Raw genomic sequence first — 18782 nt, 5'->3', positions numbered from 1 at the left:
GTGTTTGGCCATGAAAATCAAATACTTTTCACTTTATATGGAGATATTAACTTGTTAAGATTCTAATTAATATTTCACAATGAGACACAAACAACGTTGGCAAAGATTTACTTGGAGATAATCCAGGCAAAAGGTGGAAATAATCTGTTGCACGACAAATAAATGATCTTACAATTAATGGTGGATAGGATAAGTTCTGTCTTCATTCTTTACAAAGCATACATAGTTTGGACATAATCAATGCCAAAGATGGAAAGGATCTCTTGCAAGACAGATTAATTGATATCAAAATCTTATAATTAATGGTGGATAGGATAAATACTGTCTGCATGCTTTACAAATCATACATAGTTGATATTGCCATTAAAGAAGAGGACTACAACTGCTGTTAAAGAAGCTACTGCCAGTGGAAGATACTGTACATTATGTTTCAGTTGTGAGAGGACTACAACAAACTCATTTTTGAATAGAAAAGTGCAAGGTAGGGAGCTGGTATGATCAGCTGATCCAAGAGACACAAAGATTAAGGTTTCCGAGGTAATGGACTTGAACTTCCTTCATCTTGCAAGGTGTTATTGTGAATAGTTTATTGTGATTTCCTCTTTGTACTTGGAACTTTTATTTGGATTGTAATATTGTGTTTTGTAGGGGTAAAAATGGCTCAATGAGAATGTGGTAGACTCTTGGGTTGATTCTATGAGGGCTTCCTCTCCTACCGCATCAGAAGTCATCCACTCTTTCAGATGACTTGACTTCTTGGATGGTAAGCTCAAAACACAAAAAAAAAAAAAGGATATAATAATGTGAAATGCTAAAATCAACAACACCCGTACATTACAACTATAAAGGTTAAGAATTACCTGACCCTATATTTAATGACAAATACTTCCTCTGTTCTAATTTATGTGATACTTTTCACTTTTCGAAATTCAAACTGCATGAAATTTGACCAACATTTTGAGATGTATCTTTTCACCAAATTTGTCAGGACCCAACCCACCATAACTGGCACCCATCTAAATCCTAGTGGGCGAACCAACACACAAGACACCTATTCATTCAATTCAATTTTATATTAACCAAGTTAAACAGTATTACTCATTCAAACATCAAAGAACAAAATACGGCATACCATAAATACTGAAATAAGTGCGGAAGTTCTAACTATTACAATCCCCAAAATCGGAAAGTTATCATATAGGACTCTAAGCCAAAAACATGTCAAAGAATCTGAAGTCTAACAAGTAAGTAATCCATAATGTCCAGAGTACGAAAAGACATCATAGCAAGAAGATCTTCGGGCGGCCTGACATGGGAAGAAGCTCAACTAAAATTTGTCAACAAATATCCTCCACGCTAGATGTGAGGACGAGTAGCGGTCTCTATATCCAAATTTGCACTCAAAAGAATGCAGCAAGGTAGTATCAGTAAAAACACTATGTACCGGTAGATATCATAGGCCGACTAAGATTAGTATCATGCATATTTCGTAAAATCAATTGAATAAAACAAGCCATTCAATAGTCATGAATATCAATAAATCACAGAAAGTCAACCAAGAACAATCACAATCAAATCACTAAGATGTCAAGCATCACAATCACGTAAGTCACAACAGGATATAAATTTACCCTATAACCTCACTCGCAAAGACATACATGCTAACTGATGTCTTAGCTCAGTAGTCATGACCTGCAGGGGACCCATGGTGTCCATGTACCACCCGTTTCGGAATACTCCTTGGACCCAAGCACAAACCTTCGCCCCAGAACAAACCTTGATCGCAAGACATATCAAAGTACCTCTCGTTTTCGGAACGATCCTCGGACCAACAGCCCATAATCTAGGTCACATGAATGCCTTTCCATACCTCTTACAGAACAATATTTCTTACCTTTCCAATATCAACAATCAACTCATCATTTTATGTCACAATACCCTTGAGAAGATTATATTAGCTTCTTATCACAACACATCCACTGTAGATTTAATCACACAGGAATAATGGCACGGAGCCTACACAATCACTCAATCACATTCACGTAGGAATTTAGCCACATAATACCATGCATGAAAACTAGACATGCTTTCTCCTAAGGAGATCACAAAACATACAATCAACTAACCAAAGTCTAACTTAAGTAAACTGTAACCTACCTCAAAGTAGAGCTTGGAACACGCAGGTTACTCTGCTACAGCCTTTCCTTTCTTCAAAGCCTCAATACGTTCACGGTCTAAAAATAGAAGGCTCATTGAGTCACATTACTCAATTCACAAAGACCAAAGCAAGAATACCCTTACCTTCTCCCATACTAAGGGTAAATGATTTTCTAGGTGATAAACAACCTATCAAGGCCCCTAGTATTCACTTACCATCAATTTATTCAACATTCTATCAAATATTCCCATTACAAACAGTTTTCTATGGCAAAGACCCCATTTTTATAGAACCCTAGGTCACAAATCACTTAGTTCATGATTCTAAATGTTCAATTTATGACAAATAGCAACTAATCAATCCATTTAAATGATAAATAAGCAATAATAACCCCAACCCATCAAGTTTAGAAGGTTTATTGACATTCTAGTGTTTCTACTTCACTTTCACCATTAAAGACCCATGAAGATGAATACAATAATGAAGGGGAAGGGAATAATAGAATGAAAAGTAATGGAACTTACCTCTCAAGGTTATCTTGCCCTAGCTTGAAAATTCTCTCTAGGTGCTTGTTTGGAAGTGTGTTGGTGTTTTGTAAAAAGGGAAAATAAGACTAAGTATAAAAATCCCGGCCACTATTTCTCATCGACCGCTGCGGTGGTCAAATGGACGCTATAGCGGTCCCCAAAGAAACTGCTTGACCGCTATAGTGGTACTGCCATAGCGGTCCACCGTCAGCCACAGCGACCACCAAGGACATAGATGGCCGCTGGCAGCGGTCAAGCCGCCGCTATAGCGTTACACCCATCGCTGCAGCGGTCCATTGGGCAGTGAGCTCGACTTTTGTCCAGTTTTTCCCCCAATCACCCCACATTTCATCCAAGGCCTCAAAAACACAAAACAAACACACACATATACAAAAAGACGCCCTATGAATCCAACCGCGGCCTCGAAATTCCCAACGGAGTCCTAATTTTCCATAAGGACTGGAAGGGTCGTTACACCAGATACAAATTAAAACATCGTTTGTCCCAGAATGGACAAGCTTGAAAAATATAGGGAGGAGTTACTTGACTCGACGAAAAGTTGAGGGTATTTGCTACGCATATCGGACTCTGTCTCCCAAGTAGCTTCTTCCACTGGTCGATTCTTCCATGAACTTTCACAGAAGCTATTTCCTTGGACCTCAACTTGCGAACATCCCCGTCTGAGATAGCAACGGACTCTTCCTCATACGACGTATTTTCATCTAACAAAATCGAATCCTAACAGATGATATAGGAACCATCGCCGTGGTATCTCTTCAAAATCGACACATGGAACACCGGATGAATGCCTGATAAACCTGGAGGCAAAGCCAACTTGTAAGCCACCTTTTCCATATGTTTGAGAATCTCAAACGGACCAATGTACCTTGGGCTAAGCTTGCCCTTCTTTCCAAACCTCATCACACCCTTCATGGGTGAGACCTTCAACAACACTTGTTCTCCTTCCTCAAACTCAAGATCTCGGACCTTGCGGTCCGCATACTCCTTCTTCCTATTCTGCACTGCTAAAAGCTTGGCTCGAATCACCTTCACCTTCTTTAGGGACTCTCTCAGAAGGTCGGTACCCCACGGTCTTACCTCGAATGCATCAAACCATCTAATAGGAGACCTATACCTCCTCCCATACAATGCCTCAAATAGGGCCATATCAATACTCGAGTGATAGCTATTATTTTAAACAAATTCAGCTAAGGGCATGAACTGATCCCGATGCCTACCAAAATCTATCACACACGTATGAAGCATATCCTCAAGAACCTGAATAGTCCGCTCAGACTGCCCGTCAGTCTGAGGATGAAAGACTGTGCTAAGATCTAACCTCGTACCTAAATCCTCATGCAAACACTCCCAAAACCTAGATGTGAACGTGGTGCCCCTGTCGGACACGATGGAGATAGGAACCCCGTGGAGTCTAAGCACCTCCCGAATGTAAACCTTAGCCAACTTCTCTGCATCATAAGTTATCTTCACCGGAATAAAGTGGGCAGACTTAGTCAACCTGTCAATAATAACCCAGATAGAGTCAAACTTCCCTAGCGTCTTCGGAAGACCCACCACGAAATCCATGGCTATCCTTTCCCACTTCCACTCAGGAATGGGCATCCTCTGCAATGTACCCCCAGGTTTCTGGTGTTCATAATTCACTTGTTGGCAATTTAGACACTGAGCGACGAACTCTACTATATCACCTTTCATCCTAGTCTACTAGTAATGTTGCCTCAAATCACGATACATCTTAGTGGCACCAGGATGGATAGAATACCTCAAGCTATGAGCCTCTGTCAGAATGGTCTTAATCAAGTCGCCCATACGCAGCACACACACTCGCCCTTCGATTCGCAGCACACCCTCTTCATCAATCACGGCCTCCTTGGCCTCACCACGCAACACCTTATCTCGTATTTTACATAACTTAGCATCTTTAAACTGCTTAGAATTAATCTGCTCTAAAAATGATGACCGAGCCTCAACACAAGCCAACACCTTGCCTATGTTAGAAATATCTAGTCTCATAAAACTGTTAGCTAGAGTCTGAACTCCCTTAGCCAACGGACGCTTAAAAGAAATTAAACAAGCTAAACTTCTCATGCTAGCCGACTTCTGGCTCATTGCATCAGCTACCACCTTTGCCTTAGCAAGGTGGTGGAAAACGGTGATGTCATAGTCCTTCAACAGTTCCATCCATCTCCGTTGTCTAGAGTTCAGATCCTTCTGAGTTAACACATGCTGCAAACTGCGATAGTCTATGTACACCTCACAATGGACATCATACAAGTAGTGCCTCCAGATTTTCAACGCAAACACCACCGCTGCCAACTCTAGATCATGAATAGGATAGTTTTTCTCATGCACCTTCAACTGTCGAGAAGCATAAGAAATCACCTTTTTTCCTGCATCAAAACAGCACCCAAACCAGAATGTGAAGCATCACAATAGATAACAAAATCCTTGCCCTCAACGGGCAATGCCAGTATTGGTGTTGTAGTCAAAAATGTTTTGAGCCTTTGAAACCTCTCCTCACACTCGTCGGACCACTGAAACAGTACCTCTTTCTGAGTCAAACGGGTCATATGAGAAGCAATAGAGGCAAGCCCTTTCACAAGCCGACGATAGTAGCTAGCCAGACCCATGAAACTATGGCTCTCGGTCACTGATGTGGGCCTAGCACATTCCTTGACTGCCTGAATTTTCTGAGGATCCACTATGATACCCTCTTTTGAAATAACATGCCCCAAGAAAGACACAGAAGACAACCAGAATTCGTACTTGGAGAATTTAGCATACAACTTCTTCTCTCACAACACCCCAAAAGTAATTCTCAAATGTTTCTCATGTTCTTCCTTACTCCTAGAGTACACCAGGATATCATTAATGAACACTATTATGAATGAGTCTAAATAGAGCTTAAACACACTATTCATCAAATTCATGAACGCAGCTGGGGCATTTGTAAGCCCAATAGACATAACCAAGAACTCATAGTGCCTATACCTGGTCCGAAAAACGGTTTTAGGAACATCCTCTGCCCGAATCTTCAACTGATGGTACCCTGATCTCAAATCGATTTTAGAGAACACAGAAGCTCCACATGAATCGATCAAACAAGTCACTAATACGGGGAATGGGATACTTGTTTCGGACAATTACCTTATTCAGCTGACGGTAGTCAATCCACATACGCATAGACCCATCTTTCTTCTTAACAAACAACATAGGAGCACCCTACGGAGAGGCACTCGGGCGAATGAACCCCCTACTCAGAAGATCTTGCAACTGCTCTTTCAGTTTTCTGAGTTCTTCTGGTGCCATCCTATAAGGTGGGATGGATATAGGATGAGTCCCGAGGTCTAAGTCAATCCTGAAGTCAATATCACGATCCGGTGGCATACCAGGTAAGTCCGCGGGGAATACATCCGCAAACTCACGTACCATTGGAACCGAATCAAGGGGTGGAGTATTTGCACTGGTGTCATGGATATGTGCCAGATAAGCTAGGCAACCCTTCTCTACTAGCTTCCTAACACGAACAAAGAATATTACTTTCTTAGGGAGGGGACTAAGGTTACCTTTCCACTAGAGTCTAGGCGCCCCGGGCATGGCTAATGTAACAGTCTTGGCGTGGCAATCAAGAATAGCATAATGCGGGGACAACCAACTCATACTTAAAATAACATCCAAATCTACCATGTCTATGATATTCAAATCAGCCCAAGTACTATACCCATAAAAGAAATCGCACACGAAGGGTAGACACTATCTACCACCACAGAATCCCCAACAGGAGTAGATACATAAATAGGGGTATCAAGGGTATCACACATCATATCCAGACCCATAGCAAAATAGGTAGATACATAGGAAAAATTAGAACCTAGATTAAACAAAACAGAAGCCATACGGTCATAAACGGAGATAGTACATGTGATAACTGTATCGGAGGCCTCAGCTTCGGGTCTACCTGAAAAAGCGTACAAATGATTGCGTCCCCCTGTCGCCTGTGAACCACCGCGATTACCATTACCGCCCAAGCCCGCCCCGGCGGCCGTCGCCCGCCTACCTCGCTCGAGGACCGCCTCGGTGGGGCCGGCCAGCACCCCTACCCGCGGTGTGGCCACCCCGCCCTACCGGTGTACGATCCTTACCGCCTCGATCTGGTGCAAATGGAGCTCGGAGAGTCTGATACTGAATCACCTGCCCGCTCTATCTAAGTCTGGGGCAATACCTCTTAATATGTCCTATCTAACCACACTCAAAGCAAGCACGGTCCAGCTTAGGCCGCTGAACAGAAGCTGATGAAGAGGTGTAGCCTCCATGCTAACCGAAAGCCTGATAATTTGCCCCTGATAGGCTCCTAGCTGACACCTGCATCGCGGACTAAATCGGACACCCTGAATATACCTGCGAGCTCTGACCCCTCGAGAAGGAGTTACTGAATATCCCACCCTTACGGGCCTTCTTCTTAACCTGCTTTGTGTAACTCTCATGCTTAATCCCCTCGACGACACGGACATGCTCCACTATCTCCTGAAATGAAGCCCCAGTGGCTACAAGCTGAAGAGTTGACAACTGAAGTCCAGTATTCAACCCCTTCATGAACCGCCGTATCCTCTCCCCCTCAATAGGTAGTAACTGAAGAGCATAACGGGAAAGGGAGTGAAAACGGGACTCATACACAGCAACTGACGGGTCCCCCTGACCAATAGTAGGGAACTTATCCTTCCGTCGGTCCTCAGAGTACGTGGAACGTACTTATCCAGAAACACAGAGTAAAACTGAACCCAAGTCAACGGAGGAGACCCAGCTGGCCTACACTCCACATAAGCCCTCCACCAAAGCTTGGCATCACCCAAGAACTGAAAGGTCACAAACTCTACCTCATACTTATCCATGGCCCCCATCTTGTGAAGCCTCTCGTGACAGTCAATGATGAATTCGTATGCGTCTTCCGACTCCGTACCATAGAATACAGGGGCTTCATTTTAGTGAACCTCCAAAATAGATCATGTTCTTCACCAGTCATCACTGGCCCTGCAACTGGCCTCGGGAAGGCCTCAAAACCCGAAAGGTCATCAAAGCGAGGTGCCACCGCTGGCCGCATCTTTGAAACCCCGAGCACGTGCTCGTCCGGACTCGGGACCGCTACTCCCGCGCCCCTACCTCCCGACCCGGCGGTATGGCTCTAGCCCGTGCTAGCCCATGCAACCAATGCAAAGACTTGCGCCATAGCATCGGTATACCCTAAGCGACCGTACAGCTCACGGTGAAACTAGTACAAACTGGCCGGTCGGGCTAGTGCGGCTGCATCTCTCGCTGCCTCATTAGGAACCACTGGAGGCACGAAGTCAACCATTGGGACACCGCCACCAGCTGGGGCGGCCCCTCTGCCAGCTCCCCTGCCTCCACCTCTACCTATAGTTGCTGCCATGCATGTTCTCGCCATCTGCGAGAGAATGAAAGATAGTCAGATACCAATTTGAATCAGCAGATACCAATTGGAATCAAGTAGCATGAAAGAAGAAAGAAAAGAGAGTTTTCCTAGAGTCCGGCAGCCTCTTGAAGTTAAGTACAGACGTCTCCGTACTGATCTACAAGACTCTACTAGATATGTCCTTGTATGATGAGATCGACGAACCTAAAGCTCTGATACCAATTCTATCATGACCCAACCCGCCATGACTGGCACCCATCTAAATCCTAGGGGGCGAACTAACACACAAGACACATATTCGTTCAATTTGATTTTATATTAATCAAGTTAAACATTATTACTCATTCAAACATCAAAGAACAAAATACGTTATGCCATAAATATTGAAATAAGTGTAGAATTTCTAACTATTACAATCCCCAAAATCTGAAAGTCATCGTATAGGACTCTAAGCCAAAAACATATCTAAGAATCTGAAGTCTAACAAGTAAGTAATCCATAATGTCTAGAGTACGAAAAGACTTCATAGAAAGAAGATCTTCGGGCGGCCAGGCATGGGAAGAAGCTCACCCAAAATCTGTCAACAAATATCCTCCACGCTAGATGTGAGGACGAGTAGCAGTCTCTGTATCCAAATTTGCACTCAAAAGAATGCAGCAAGGTAGTATCAGTACAAACACTATATACCGGTAGATATCATAGGCCGACTAAGATTAGTATCATGCATATTTCGTAAAATCAACAGAATAAAACAAGCCATTCAATAGTCATGAATATCAATAAATCACAGAAAGTCAACCAAGAACAATCACAATCAAATCACTAAGATGTCAAGCATCATAATCACATAAGTCACAACAGGATATAAATTTACCCTAATAACCTCACTCGCAGTACATACATGCTAGCTGATGTCTTAGCTCAGTAGTCATGACCTGCAGGGGACCCATGGTGTCCATGTACCACCCGTTCCGGAATACTCCTTGGACCTGAGCACAAACCTCCACCCCAGAACAAACCTTGATCGCGAGACATATCAAAGTACCTTTCATTTTCGGAACGATCCTCGGACCACCAGCCCATAATCTAGGTCACATGAGTGCCTTTCCATATCTCTTACAGAATAGTATTTCTTACCTAACAATCAACTCATCATTTCATGTCACAATACCCTTTAAAAGATTATATTAGCTTCTCATCATAACACAACCACTGTAGATTCAATCACACATGAATAATGGCACGGAGCCTACACAATCACTCAATCACATTGACGTAGGAATTTAGCCACATAATACCATGCATGAAAACTAGACATGCTTTCTTCTAAGGAGATCACAAAATATACAATCAACTAACCAAAGTCTAACTTAAGTAAACCGTAACCTACCTCATAGTAGAGCTTGGAACGCGCAGGTTACTCTGCTACATCCTTTCCTTTTCTCAAAGCCTCAATACGTTCACTGTCTAAAAATAGAAGGCTCAATGAGTCACATTTCTCAATTCACAAACACCAAAGCAAAAATACCCTTCCCTTCTCCCATACTAAGGGTGGATGATTTTCTAGGTGATAAACAACCTATCAAGGCCCCTAGTATTCACTTACCATCAATTTATACAATATTCTATCAAATATTCCCATTACAAACAATTTTCTATAGCAAAGACCCCATTTTTATACAACCCTAGGTCTCAAATCACTTAGTTCATGATTCTAAATGTTCAATTTATGACAAATAGCAACTAATCATTCCATTTAAATGATAAATAAGCGATAATAACCCTAACCCATCAAGTTTAGAAGGTTTATTGACATTCTAGGGTTTCTACTTCACTTTCACCATTAGAGACCCATGAAGATGATTACAATAATGAAGGGGAAGAGAATGATAGAATGAAAAGCAATGGAACTTACCTCTCAAGGTTTTCTTGCCCTAGATTTAAAATTCTCTCTAGGTGCTTGTTGGGAAGTGTGTGTGTGTTTTGTGAAAAGAGAAAATAAGACTAAGTATAAAAATCCCGGCAACTGTTTCTCATTGACCGCTGCGGTGGTCAAAAGGCCGCTATAGCGGTCACTTGACCGCTATAGCGGTCCCCGAAGAAACCACTTGACCGCTGTGGTGCTCTTCCTACTGCTATAGCGGTCCACCATCCGCCACAGCGGCCACCAAGGACATGGTTGACCGCTGGCCGCGGTCAAGCCACCCCTATAGCGATACCACCACATCGGTACACCTACCGCTGCAGCAGTCCATTTTGGGCATTCGGCTCGACTTTTGTCCAGTTTTTTCCCCAATTACCCCACATTTCATCCAAGTCCTCAAAAACACAAAACAAACATACACATATACAAAAGGACGCCTAACAAATCCAACCGCAGCCTCTGAATTCCCAACGGAGTCCTAATTTCCCATAACAATCGGAAGGGTGGTTATAAAATTGATATGAGGAAAGTAGCAACTTATAGTACTTTTCTTGTAGTTTTCAAATATATAAATTGTAATCTTAAAATATTGAGTTAATCTAATCCAATTTTGCTTCAAATTTAGTCAAATTGACTCTCGAAAAGCGAAATGTATCACATAAATTGGGACCAAGGGAATAACACTAAACTGGAAGCAATTGAACAAAAATAGCAAAGAGGTTTTAACCAAAATGTGATATCCGTTAAAGTTATAATTCAAATTCATTTTCAAGCCCTTCAGCTTTACTTGATTCCATAAGAGCTTCTTCTCAAATGGATTTGGTTTATAATTACCAAGAATTGTTTTTGAATTTTTCTTTTATATTTTGTTGGTAAATTTGAACAGGTTCATCATCCTTTAGCTTTGAACAAGTTTGAGGAAATTATACATGCTTCCAAAGGGAAACAAATAGTTGTGTTTTTGGACTATGATGGTACATTGTCACCCATTGTTGATGATCCTGACAAAATCTTCATGACTGATGAGATTTGTTTAAATTTACTAAACTTTAATTAATCCAAATTACTTAGCATTTAAACTAATTCATTATTTGGGTTTATGATAATTAGATAAGGGAAGCAGTGAGGGACACAACTAAATATTTCCCACAGCAATTGTAAGCGGAAGATGCAGATCAAAATTGTTTGATTTTGCAGAGTTATCAGAACTGTATTATGCTGGAAGTCATGGAATGGACATCAAGGCGCCTGTTAAAGGAAAGGTGACCAAAAAATAATATTGGAGTACTTATTTTCTAGCTTAATTGGTTACTAAATTAATCTTATGTTATTTTTTTCCTTTTATAATAGTGTTTGGTACTTCTTTTTTTATTCAAGGAGATAATCAAACTATACTTTGCCAACCTGGTAGAGAACTTTTACATATGATTGATGAGGTTAGTTCTTGTTGTTTTTTAACTTTTCACTTTGCCTCTAGTGGTTTTGTCCCCTTACACATTATAGAAAGAAAAAGTTGAAACGTCAACACTTTTCAGGTGTATAAATCTTTAGTGGAGAAAACAAAATTTGTACCAGGACCTAAAGTGGAAAACAACAAATTCTACTTATCCGTACATTTCCGTCATGTTGAAAAAAAGGTACAATTTTTTTAAAAAGCCTCTATTCCATAGTTCCTGGTTTTACTTGAGATTTTAATTCAAAAAGAAATTATCATAATAAATTGAGTTTTCAACTTTGTTTTTTTTTGGTAATTTCAGAGATGGACTGAACTAGCTGAGCAAGTGAAATCAGTGACTAAGGAATACCCAGCGCTTCGATTAACTCAAGGAAGAAAGGTGAATTTTCTAAGTAATTGCAGTATTAAACAGTAGCCATGTTTTTTATGTTACAAGATAAAGAAAAGAAAAAACTGACTTTTTAATTGTTTTATGACAGGTATTGGAGATTCGTCCATGTATTAAATTGGATAAGGGAAATGCACTTGAATTTTTGTTGGAATCATTAGGTTATGCTAATTCAAATGATGTTTTACCTATGTACATTGGTGATGATCAAACTGATGAAAATGCTTTCAAGGTACTTTCTTTTGTCATAATTTTCTTCAACAAACAAAATTATAACTTTGTATTTTTTTGGAAAATAATAATAATAGTACTAACATTTTGTTATGGAACATAATCAGGTTTTGCGCGATAGAGGACAAGGCTTTGGAATTTAGTATACAAATCACCTAAAGAAACCAATGCTTCCTATTCTCTGCAAGAGCCATTAGAGGTATAATAATTGAAAATATATGCTCTATAGATAACAATTTTAACAAGATTAAAATTATTTATATATATATTGAGTTAGATTATTAATATGTTGGTATTTCTTAATATGGCAGGTTATGTACTTTTTAAACCGTCTGGTGGAGTGGAAAAGATCGTCTTGACCCTTTTAAGCCTGGAAGTTTTATTGGGGATGGGTTAATTAAAAGAGCTTAGGTCACTGATGCATAGCCTTGTAGTTCACTAACTGCAGTATGTTCGTCGCTCCGCAAACATGGTAGCCGATAAACTAGCAAACTCCTTCCCTTGGCCATTCCCCATGGAATCCCACACAGTTGCTTTCCCCCCTTACTATGTTTTAACAGCTTTTAATAAGGACTGTACTAGCATCCCCATAGCGAGAACAGTCCCTAACCCCCCCCCCCCACACACACACACCCCCTCCCTCCCTAGTTTTTACATTTACCTATTTGTAACTATGTACTCTTTGTATGTTTCTGTTTTGTTTAATGAAATATCTGTCTTGTTTAGCCAAAAAAAAAGAGCTTAGTTTGTATCTTTTCTTTTTAGAAGACTCAACTGTAATTGGAAAAAATGTAGAAATTTTGTAACTTTCTAAGTATAAATTCAATAAGAAAGTATTATTGTGCACTTCTCACTCTCTTTTCCACTACAAGGGGTTGCCCGTGCTGTGCACGAGCCCAACATGCTAATTATAAAACATGTATAAGAGTTTGTCATATTTTTAGCACTTAAGCAATGAAATTTGTACGACTAATTGTATGAGAAAATAATGAATTCACACTTGCAACTACTAAAATTACAATCTAACAACGAAATTTATAATATATTTGAGCTTCTTCAACAATGTATATTAAACAGGAGTAGCAGAAGTTGCTGACAACCTGTAATGCCAGTTATGGTTTGTTTAACGTTAGCAAACAAAGCACTTGCCAACATATACAATTTGAATCAGAGACATCAATGTTTGACGCATACATTCTTGTCTAGCCGGAGATAGAGGAAAACAGAAAGGGACTGTCAATCAAGATTTTCCTTGCAAGCCTATTCCCCAGCCAGAAGAAAAATAGGATATAGATGCGCTTGGGGAATATTGTGAGAAACACTCCTTTACAAAAAGATCTTGGCCCACTCTTCACTCTTTTCACAGCTAGCCGGGAATGAGACACAGTAAGATTCACTTAACTTCATAGCTATAAGCGCTCGTGACTATCTGATGATAGTCGGTTTGCTTTCCTTTTAGACTGAAAAAGGAAACTGAATGATGGAGTATACGAGCACCTTAATAAATACCTCCTACTTTATTGTATCTTATAGGAAAAGAAAGATTTAAAGACTTACCTAGTTACTATGCCGGAGTAAATATCAACAGATTTTTCTCTAGCAACGAAATTAACTGCAACAACTCCCAGCAGAACCAATGATTTTCAGTAGAAGAGTTGGTCAAGTAAATGCCTGCGATTATGAAAGAGAGCAATAATAGAAGTGACAATATCAGTTTGCCTTATCTTACAAAGAAGGAAATGAATCTTCATTTTTGATTGATAAGATTAGAAAAGGAGATGACACTGTTGATGCTAGACTTTACATTATTGTGAAAGAAGAAGTACCAACAACGTTTTACACAAGCACAAAAAGAGGAAAGTGAAGAACGGATTCCAATTGGTGAAGTGATGAATCATGGTACCTTATGTTTTGATGATTTGACAAACCTTAAGAAACCAAATATGATCAGGTTCACTTGTTGCATTTGGCCTCCTCTTGATATCTCGTGTACTGCCATGTTGACATGCTCCTTGAAGAATCAGATGCTATCAGTCACTACACAAGCTGCAGGATATGTTCATATATGAAGGACCAGATACGTGTTCAAAGGGACTAGATGAGATCAGGTTCCTAGCAGGATATGTTCATATATGAAGGACTAGATACGTTCACAGAGGGACCAGATGGGATCAGGTCCCCAGCTATTGCTTGGTCAATCGAACAAATGAAAATCTCGACATTGCGACGGTGTGACAGCACAAAGCAACGAAATTTTTACAACCTGTTCAATAACAGATGAGGGACAAGGTTCCTCCAAATAAGGGGCCAGGTCCCTGGATCGTTGAAAATTCAACTCTACAGCTGTAAAGCTGCTAACACAATAGCAATATACAAGAAATGGTGAAAGAAAGACAAAGAATAGAGTTTCTTTATGGGCTATCACCTTCACTCTTTCTCTACACACCTTCACTCTTCCTCTATATACACAAACATCCTGTTTAAGTGAAGATTCATTCTTGCACAAATAAGAAAATTGCTCCATTCTAAGCGCAAGTCTCGACCTCTCAAGGTGTTCCTCAAGAATAAAGCCTCAATAAGCCAAACTTGTTCTATAAATTGTAAACTTAGTTCTATAAATTGTAAACTTACTCTTCACTGAAAGGAAGCTAGTTGTGGGTGTTCTAAATTCTCAAGGTTGCTTCCACAAGCTCTTGAGTGGTACACTAGGCTAAAGTTAGTCTAGGTGCATTAGTGTGTGGATGGCTAAAGTTAGTCGTGGTGTTGAATTCTCAATAGTTTCCTTTGAATGCTTCACTAGGCTAGAGGTTGTCTAGGTGTATTAGTTTGCTTGGCTAGAGATAGTCAAATGTGAAGGTTACAATAGGGTTTATTGTAATGGTGAGGGGTTATGGGAGTTAACTCCTAGCTTACAATAGGTTGTAATCTAAAGTTTCTTATTAGTGGAGTTGAAATCCTACTAGGGTAGGTTGTGATTTTTAATCCCTTGAGCAAGGAGCTTTCCACGTAAAAATCTTGTATTATTTTCTTACTGCATTGTCTCAGAGAACTGGTAGATAACCAGGCAGCTAAAGCAAACTGCCTAGTGTGCATTTGTTGTTTCTGACACAACCCAACAATTAAGTAGAACTTATTTTATAGATTCAGTAAACATAGGCCACTTCGATATAGTGTCATTATAAATCCACCAGTAAAACACGTTTTACGTTAAGGTTCAATTTTCGTAGATCATTTCAGCTTTTTTTGATATAAGGGAAAGTTGTTGTCACGACCCAACCGGAGGGCCATGACGGGCACCCGGAGCTAGTCGACCAAGTACCTCAAAACGTACATCTCATAGTCATATTTGAGTGGGCCATGAAACTAGCTCATAAATATCATAACTAAAAGGGGCACATGGCCGAAATATATATATATATATATATATATATATATTATATCATCAACTCTGCCCATACATAAGCCAACAAGGCTATCAAAGGATATGTCATAATATAGGCCGAAGAGGTCATAAGTCATCTAACTGTACACACCTGTCTACGAGCCTCTACATAGAGCACATAATATAATAAGGACGGGACAGGACCCCGCCATACCCATATATACATAAAAGAATCATACCACTCTAAACTGCAACTCCGGGATAAGTGGAGTGCTCCTGTACCAAGGCTGAAATGGCAGCCTAAGGATCTATACCGTCTTCCTGTCTACCTGCGGGCATGAACGCAGTGTCCACAAATAAAAGGACATCAGTACGGACAAAGTACTATGTATGTACGGCAAAGGAGTAACATAAAAGAGATACAAGAAACTGTAAGGTAAGTGAGTGCAACCTGTATATCTGAACTTTCCCTGTTAGTGAATCATGTATATAATTACTATGCATCTGAACTGCCTCTGAGGGTTGATGATATGCATAAATACCATGTGTGCATGCATAAGGTCATACATATGTGTATATATATATATATATATATATATATATAATCCCACAAGCCACCTGTGCATCCCATCGTATCGTATCGGCCGGCATCATCATCATCATCATTGTATCATCATCATCGTATTCGTATCATCATATGACCAGCTGATCAGGTGGTAGTGCGTATATAATGCCGTCACCTTCCCCATACCCCCTATACACACACACACACACACACACACACACACACACACACACACACACACACACACATATATATATATATATATATATATATATATATATATATATATATATATAAAATACATAATATATGCACATATAGCGCCTGAGGGGTCTCGGGTCTGTATATGCATATGTGTATGTGTGTGTATATATATATATATATACATATAAATGCAATGTAATGCATAAACATGACAGGAGTATAAGTAACTCTAGAGACCATAGTGGATCTAAAGAAAGACTTCCTGAAGATAACATTATGGAACATGAATAAAAAAGGATCATCCCTTACTCTAATAATAGAGTCATTATGGATTAACGTTACGTATTTATTTGGTTCACAAGGATCATGCCAAAAGAAAGAAAGGGATAGCCTTAACATACCTTGTCGTCTCCTTAACTACTTAATGTCTATTCTCCCAAGCTCGCAAATCTACATTTCAAATGATTCATATTAAGATTAAGTCGTTGAAACTCTTATAAGATCAAACTAAACTATTAGGTAAACTAACGAAATTTGGGCAGCATTTTCCCTGTATTATTTACTTCCATCAAACTCCAAAACAACTCCCAAACATCATTAACAACATCCACAATATTGTAACCAAGAGATTATATTCAAACTAGACCCAAATTAATCCAAAACTTCCTTACAAATTCAATCCATAGCCAATAGCTTTAACACAACATCTTATAACCTTTCTATCATGATTCTCTTCATCTTTAAGGCTTGCCGAACCCTCCAATCAACTCAACATAAGGAACAAGATGAGGAACATACCTTATGTTTGAAGAACTTCAACTTTCACAACTTGTTTCAAGACCAAATTCTCCACAACTCCAAGTAGAGCCATGAACAATCACTTTCTAGGAATTAGCTAAGGATTTTTATGGCTTGGTCTCTTCTTGATTTGATTTGAGATATTTATGGGTGTTTTTGGATGTTTGAGAGAGATTCGAAGGTCACTAGGGTTTTGTTTTGATGAAAAATATGACCCAAGTCGTGGGAAATTTATTTTATAGCCAAGAAAAAAGGTCCACCGACTTAAAAATTTCAAAAATTTTCGGGCGAAGTACAGGAAAAAAATGCGGGCCGTACTTTTAGCCCGTACTTGGGGGATCAAAATCCAAGTTTTTGGAAAAATTTGGTGAAGTAGGGGTTAGAAGTGCGGGACGCACTTCAAAGAACGGCCCGTACTTTCCATCCCGTACTTCGAAAATTTGATTTTTCAGTTGCATTGGAAAGAAGACTCGCTAAACCTGAATTTACGTAGATTATGAATTACATAACTCCTCATATTCTAGGAGATATGCCTCTCTCAAGTGGGACCAAAAATCCTGTTCAAAATTCTATCAAAATTTTCAAAATTTTTAACAAACTTAATTTCTTCGATTCACTTGATCTGAAACCTTTAGACACTTGTTTAGCACTTGTTAGAAGTCCTCCTTAGCCTTATGAGGGTTCCAGGACCTCTCTGGGCTTATTCTAGTTTACTTACGATGCAACAACGCGAATTTTTTTTAGGTTTAACATCCTTCTCCCCTTAGGAATATTCGTCCTCAAATGTTATACTTTTAGCGGTCTTTCTTTCTTTTAAAATTTTTGGCAGAGTTTCCCCTGTAATTGTACCACTACCAACCCATCACAACATCCCAAAATATACAACACCACACAGGGCCACAATAAGCAATAACAATAATGGCCTCACACAACTAGTAATCATAAAGAATGAAACAATACGCACCTGAAGACAAGGGTGTTTCTATCTGGACCTCCTTTGGAAGCGAAAATAAGTGCGGGTACTTGGATCTTAGATCTTCCTCGGCTTCCCAAGTCATCTCCTCAACATTCTTATTTCTCCAGAGAACTTTAACCGAAGCTACAATCTTATTCCTCAATTTTCGAACCTATCTATCTAGAATGGCAATGGGAACCTCCTCATAAGATAATTGCTCGGTAACTGGACATTATCGATGGGTACAACTCTGTAAGGATCTCCAATACACTTGCGAAGCATTGATACATGGAATACCGGATAGACTGATTCTAAATCTGAAGGTAGATCTAACTCATATGCCACCTGGCCCACTTTGCAAACAATCTTGTAAGGCTCAATATACCGAGGACTAGGCTTATCCTTCTTACTAAATCTCATAATGCCTTCATCGGTGACACCTTCAGAAATACCCATTCATCAACTTGGAATTCCAAGTCTCGTCGGCGATTATCTACATAGGACTTCTGACGACTCTGGGCTGCCAATAATCGATCCTGAATAAGCTTGACCTTCTCCACTGCTTGCTGGATCATATCTGGCCCTATTAATTTAGTATCCCCTACTTCGAACCATCCAATTGGTGATCTACACTTTCGCTCATATAAAGCCTCATACGGGGGCTATCTAGATACTGGAATGATAACTATTATTATACACGAACTCATAAGCGGCAAGTGATCATCCCAGCTACCTCCCAATTCTA

At 39.9% G+C, this 18782-nt stretch overlaps 1 pseudogene; it reads left to right on the top strand.

Annotated features, from left to right (window-relative positions):
- The first annotated feature begins 302 nt into the window (after positions 1-302).
- Positions 303-12492, top strand: LOC132061190 (probable trehalose-phosphate phosphatase H; annotated as a pseudogene).
- Positions 12493-18782: the final 6290 nt, after the last annotated feature.

The sequence above is a fragment of the Lycium ferocissimum genome, chromosome 6, assembly GCF_029784015.1.
Source record: "Lycium ferocissimum isolate CSIRO_LF1 chromosome 6, AGI_CSIRO_Lferr_CH_V1, whole genome shotgun sequence".
Lineage (NCBI taxonomy): Eukaryota > Viridiplantae > Streptophyta > Magnoliopsida > Solanales > Solanaceae > Lycium > Lycium ferocissimum.
The sequence above is the reverse complement of the archived record's forward strand: the minus strand, read 5'-3'. Positions and strand labels throughout refer to the sequence as shown.